The 6,267-nt window shown below is 49.1% G+C and overlaps 1 protein-coding gene across 1 annotated transcript in view; it reads right to left on the reverse strand.

The window, feature by feature from the left end:
• The window catches only part of DCHS1 (dachsous cadherin-related 1), a 36,099-nt gene extending 34,133 nt beyond the window's left edge, over positions 1 to 1,966 (reverse strand). Inside the window, exon 1 of the mRNA XM_069471125.1 lies at positions 1,717 to 1,966. The gene's annotated coding sequence lies outside the window, so the exon portion shown is untranslated. The remainder of the gene's footprint in view (positions 1 to 1,716) is intronic.
• Positions 1,967 to 6,267: the final 4,301 nt, after the last annotated feature.

The raw sequence follows: 6,267 nt of genomic DNA on the forward strand, positions 1-6,267 counted from the left end.
AATGCAAGAGGTTAGAATTTTAGAGATGGAATAGTTATACAGAGAGATTGTGGGAGGGAAGAAGAAAGTAACCAGGAGCTAAGGAGATCAAGAAACTGTGAGGCTAGGGTGTTGGAGGGACACTTACAACCATGGCATGTAAGCATATACGGGGAGGGGAAGACTATCCAGGTCTCAGAATTTTCAAGGAACAACGGGGTAAGCCTGGGAGGTCTATGGATGAGAAATGGTAATGGTGTGAGCATTACAAGTTAAGCATTATTTAGCAGTTGGGACAGCTCTCCCTGTGGTGTGCGTGTCACCCATGACTGTCTCCTAGGGGTTGCACAAGTGGCTGTGTGGTAAGGGAGACTGTGACACAGCCTCTTGTTAGTGCCAGGCCTCTGGGACACTTGCTATGCATGGGCATCTCCAATGAAGTAAACTTATATGATGTACTGACAGTGTTTCCAATAGATGTGGATTGCTGTGACAGTGTCTCCTGAGAGGTGTTGGCTATGTCTCAGCTGATACAGCATCTTGTGAGAGTGTGTGTTGTCAGTGACAGTGTCTCCGGAGAGGTGTTGGCAGTAACAATGTCTCCCATGGTATGTGTTGGCTTTGAAAATGATCCCGCGGCAATGTGTTGGTTGCAACATTTCTGCTGTGGGTGTGTGTTGTCACAAGAACAGTTTCCGTAGGTGTGTGTTGGCTTGACAGAGTTGACTGTGGGTGTGTGTTAGTTCTGACAGTGCTTCCTGGGGGTGTGTGATGGATGTGAGGGTATCTCTTGAGGATGTGTGTTGCCTGGACTGTGTCCCTTGTGGGTTGAGTAGGGCTATGTCTATGTCCCCTGTGGGTATTTGAGAAGTTGACATAAGCGACAATATTTTTCTGGCCTATGACCTTGTGGCTGCAGGCCCAGCCCAGGCCACACTGAGTTCATTGTGCTTCTAGATCTCTCTCTCCCCACCCCCTCCACGTGGGACTCAGGCCTGGGGTGACCTCTCTCTGTCCCCTGCACGGGATTCTGATCTAGGCATCTCGGACACTCCCAGTTGCTGGGCACTGGTTTCCTCTTAGAACACCCATCTGGGTGACCCACCTCAACTTTAGGCTGAGCCTGTCTCTCCTCTGCTTGTCTTTACGTCTCCCCCCTCTGTTTCTTTGTCTCTGTCTCAGTTTGTCTCTGTCCTACACCCATCCTCCACATTCTGACACATGCCTCCCACAGAGCCCGGCAACACACGCGTGCGCGCGCACACACACACACACACACACGCCCTCACAGGGACTCGCTTACCATGACACACACTCGTTCTGACCCACACACCCTCAGAGTGACATGCACATGCACACTCGGCCAGAGACACACACAGACACACAACCTCCCAGTGCATGCACACACGGCCCAAGAGACACACATAGACACACAACCTCCCGGTGAAACGCACTGACTCACACTCCGACGGGAGTAGCACACACACAACCCTGCCCGCACCCCACACCCTCGCCGCCACACACCCCGACTCGATGACACGCGCACACAAAGACCCCCAGGCCCTGCCCCCACGCTCACGTTCACGCTCGCCCTCGTCCCGCAGGCCCAGGCCCCCCCTCCCCCATTGTCTCCGGCTCAGAACAAAGCCCCCGGCTCCGCCACCGCCGCCGCAGCCCCGGGGAGGCCGGCGGGCCAGGCGGGCGCGGCCGGACGGGCCGGCGGGCGCGGACACTGACCTCTGCGCGGCGCGGGTTCCCTCGCCCCGTGCTGGGGCGCCGTCCGGCCGCGGTCAGCCCCCTGGGCAGCGCCCGCCCGCGCGGGGCCTGGGGCCGCGCATCGTCCGCCGCTGCTGTCTCCCGGGCTGGCGATCCACTTCGGGCAGCCGGCCGTCGGTCCGCGAGCCCTTGGCCGTCGATCGGTCCTTCTGCCGCCGCCGCCGGGGCGCCGCCTCCTCCACAGCCACCCCGCGGAGGATGCGAGCTTCGCCGCCGCGGCCCCGCGCCCCCTCCCCTCCCCTGCCGTCCCCTCCTTTCCCGTCCCCTCCTCTCCCCTCCCCCGCCCTCCGCGCGGTAACCCGAGCCCCCGCCCCTCCGCCCGCGGAGCCGCCGCCCCCGCCCCCACCCGCGCTCCGCGCCGCCGCCCCCCGCCGCCCGTCCTCCCTCCGCCCCTCGACTTCCCGGCCCCAGTCCCCGGCTCCGGATCCGGCCCAGCGCGCGCCCTCCCCACGTCCCGGTTCTCTTCGCTTCTCCCGGTCACTTCGCCCCGTCCTCCCCTCCGATCCGGTTCTCTTGCACCCTCTTTCCCTGCTGTTCACCTCCTTCTCGTCCTCCTCTTCCATCTTCTACCCCTATTCCCCATGGCCCCTCTCCTCGCTCACTGTCCTAGTCGGCCTGTCTTCTCTTCTCCTTCCCCACCTTTATCGTCTTCTCGCTTTCTCCCCATCCCCTGCTTCCCACCCCTTCTCCCAACCGTTTCTCCCTACCCTTTCTCCCCTTTCTCTTCTCCCCACCCCTCCTGCTCCTTCCTCTCTCCCCAGCCTCTTCTCCGTATCCCATTCTCTCCATCTCCTTCCCCACTGTTCCTCTTATCCCTTTCTCCCCACCCCTTCTCCATGTGTCTTTCTCCTCATCTCCTACTCATCCCTTTTCCTCACCCCTTCCTTCTCTTCTCATCCCGTTTTTCCTTACCCCTTCTCTTTGTTCATTCCCTTCTTCTATCTTAATCTTTACCTTCTCTCCTGCTAGTCACTTTTCATCATCCCTTGCTCTTTTTCCCTTTTCCCTCCTTCATTCCGTAGGGTTCTCTTTCCCTCACTTCCTCCTTATTCCAAATTTGAGGCTAGAGATTGGGAGGTATGGGAAGGAAGAGATTTCGGGGTAGTGCTCTAACTCAGAGTATACTCCCCAGAAAAATAAAGTGAGAAGGGGACTGGGCAGGGAGGTGGGAAGGGCCTTGAGGAGCCAACTTGGGAGAGGTGAAATCAGACATAGATGAAGAGTAAGCAGTCTTAAAGGAACTAGAAGAGTTTTGATTCCTCTCCTTCTTGAAGACTGTGGGTAGGCTGTGAGAACGAAAGGTTTTCTGGACTTGAGACGTGTACAAACGGTACAAAGCAGTCAGGAACTTCTGGGGAGAAAGAACAAGTTTCAGTTAAAGCAGAAGAAGGGAGTTTGATTTTGGAAGACAGGAGCGAGGGAGAGGCTGGGGTCCTTGATGACATCCCAGTCTCTGGCTTGAGCAGCTGCGTGGATGCTGATGACATTGGCTATGCTAGACAAAAGGAGCAGGAGGAGATCGCAGGGGCTTAGTACAGAAAGATGATGACTTGTGTTTGGGGGCTGCTGACTTTGAAGTGCCTGTTGGGTAGTAGGTCTATACCTTAGAGGAGCAGTCTGGGATGGACATAAATATTTGGGAGTCATCTGCAAATACTGTATAAGCTTGAATAGAGGGTGAGGTTTTTGCTTTTTTGTTTTTTCCAAAATCATCCCTCAGGAAAGAGGGAGTAACCTTATATTTGTGTCCTTACAAAGTCTCTCATATTACAGGGTTTGCTCTCATTTACTTTATTTTGAACAACAAACCACTGGATAGGGCAGTATGGTATGGTGACTAAGCTTGTGGACTGTGAAGCCAGACTGCCTGGCTCAGGGTCCAGACTCTGCCATTTACAAGCTGTGTGGCTTTGGGAAAGTTACTTAACCTGTCTCTGCCTCAGTTTTTTCATCTATAAAATGGGCCTAAGGATTAAATTATTTAACGTATGTAAAACACTATGTACCTGGCACAGAGTAAGTGCCAATAAATGCAACTATTTTTACTGTTTGGGCAAGACCAATTAACCTGAAATGCCCTGAACAATGCTATTTTGGATGCTTGTAGAGGTCATTTGCCACAGAATTCGTAGTCAAAGAAATTAAACACAGCTTTGGTAACTATTCCTGGTAGTATGACCTCACAACTGCATGTGTTGGATGTCTCTAAATACGCATTTTAAAGATTGCTTTAAAAAGCGATACAGTAGTACTTTGGAGAGGCTTCTGGGATGCTGGAAATGTTCTGTTTCTTGACCTGAGTGATGTTATATAAGTGTTTCACTTTGTGACAATTCATTGAGCCTCAGCTCACTTATGATTTGTGTCCTTTTCTGTATAAGTGTTATATTTCAGTAAAAAAAATAATAATTAAAAATATAATTTTTAAAAAGCAATACATTAAGTGATTTTTTAGAAGTCATGAATACACTCCTTCAGGATGCATGCCAAAAACCAACTGCCCTAGTGTGATGCAAATGGGACTTGTGACTTGAGATAAAGTTTCCAAGGACTGCATCGTCTGTGGATTCTAACCATGCTGTGTTCTCTCCCGAGCCCTTCACTTAGGCTGAAGAGAAGGTCATCTGTTCTGGGAAAACATGTAAGATGGCTGAAAAAGTGACCGCAACGATGAGAAAGACACTGCCTTTGAGGCTGCATGTTAAGAGTATGCATAAAATTGTTTAATAATTTATGTGAATGGAAACAAATAATATTTATAAATCAATATATGATATATGAATTTAAATATATGTATAACAAAATCCATCAACTAATAGAAGTAGAACTTTTGATTGTTTCATTCTCATCCTTAAAGGTATAAATTTTCAGGTTGGTCAAAAAGCTTTTTGGATTTTCTCACTGGGAATAGAGGAATCACCTTAGGTCTGGGTTGCCTTATCTGGTAAATGTGGCAGGTGGCAGGTGGCACTAAGGGAGTGAATAAGATTGCTCAGGGAGAGCATGTATATTAGAAAGAGAAGAAGGTCTAGGGCAAACCCTGAGAAGTTCCAACAGGTAAAGATTGAGAAGAGGAGGAGCAGCCCTCAAAGGAAAGTGAGAAGACATAGCCAAAGAAGGAAGAGAAAGAAAGGGAAGCAAAAACGTCATTGAAGTCAAGGGAAAGTCCAAGGAAGAAGACATGAAGCAGGGAGTGGTCATCAGGGTTGAATGACACAGAGGAGACCAGTGAGGTGAGGACTGAAAAGTATACATTGAATTTGGCTGGGGTTGGGGGTAGACAACTTGGGGACAACAGGTAGGTGGTGTGGTAGGGATGGAAGCTAGCCAGCACTCAGTAATAAAGGAGTGAGTAGAAGGTGAGGAACTGAAGATTTGGAATAGAGATTATTCTTTAAAGAGGCTTGACTACAGGGAAGGAAAGAGACCTATAGCCAGGGGAGGGGACAGTGGTTTTAGGGAGTGAGAAAGTTTTTCAAACAGAAGAACCTAAATTCATTTATTTTCTTGCTTCCTTCATTTATTGAAGACACATTTAAATGCCCTCTATGTACCAGCTTTATAGTTAAGATACACAGTTAATTAAGGCATGACTAAGGAACTCACAGCAAGCTGTGAAAACAAACCTGCAAATTAGCAACATAAAGTATAATAAAAGGAGAGCATGGGGTTGTGGACATGGGGGGATTCCGAATCCCGACTGGGTTTGGGACATCAGCAAATAGTGTCACAAAGATGACACTGGAACTGGATCTTGAAGGATGAGTAGAAGCATAGCAGAGGAAAAAGTTGGAGAAAGGACTTGTAGGCAGAATAAATGGCAGCATATTCAAGATCACAAGGGCATGAAAGAAAATAACTCTGGCCACGGAGGGTGGTATACAGGTAACAGTATACTACTGAGAAGATTGACTTGGCTAAAGTGTTGGGCATATTGGCTAGTGTAGGAGGAGAAAATGGGAAAGATAAATGGGGCCAAATCATGAAGAATATGATGTGTCATGAAAAAAGTCCAGGCTCTGGGGAGCCATTGGAAGGTTTACTTAATAACAGAAATAAAATGATCAGGTTATATGTTGTCAACCACATTTTGGCCACAACACTGAGGATGAAAGGAGACCAGATAGGAATCGGTTTTAATTGCCCAGCTTATAATGAGAGTCTAAACTAAGATAGTGATAGTAGGATTAGAAAAGAGAAGTACCCTGCTCCCACCCCTTGATCACAATAAAAACCAAAGCCACCTACTTCTCCCTTCATTCAAACTATTTTTGGACCAACTTAGACGCCTGCCCGGCTCTCCCCAGAAAGCCTTGTAGATGAGCAATAAACCTTTTCATAGCTTCAAAAAAAAAAAAAAAAAAAAAGAAAAGAAAAGAAAAGAGAAGTAATATATGAAAGAAGTTATAGAGATAAATCTACAACACTTGGTGGCTGACTAGAAATGAGGGGGCGGCATGGGAAGTTAGAATGTAAGATGGATTCCATGTTCCTCGGTTCTACATTAGTGAT

Source organism: Eulemur rufifrons, chromosome 6 (genome assembly GCF_041146395.1).
Source record: "Eulemur rufifrons isolate Redbay chromosome 6, OSU_ERuf_1, whole genome shotgun sequence".
Lineage (NCBI taxonomy): Eukaryota > Metazoa > Chordata > Mammalia > Primates > Lemuridae > Eulemur > Eulemur rufifrons.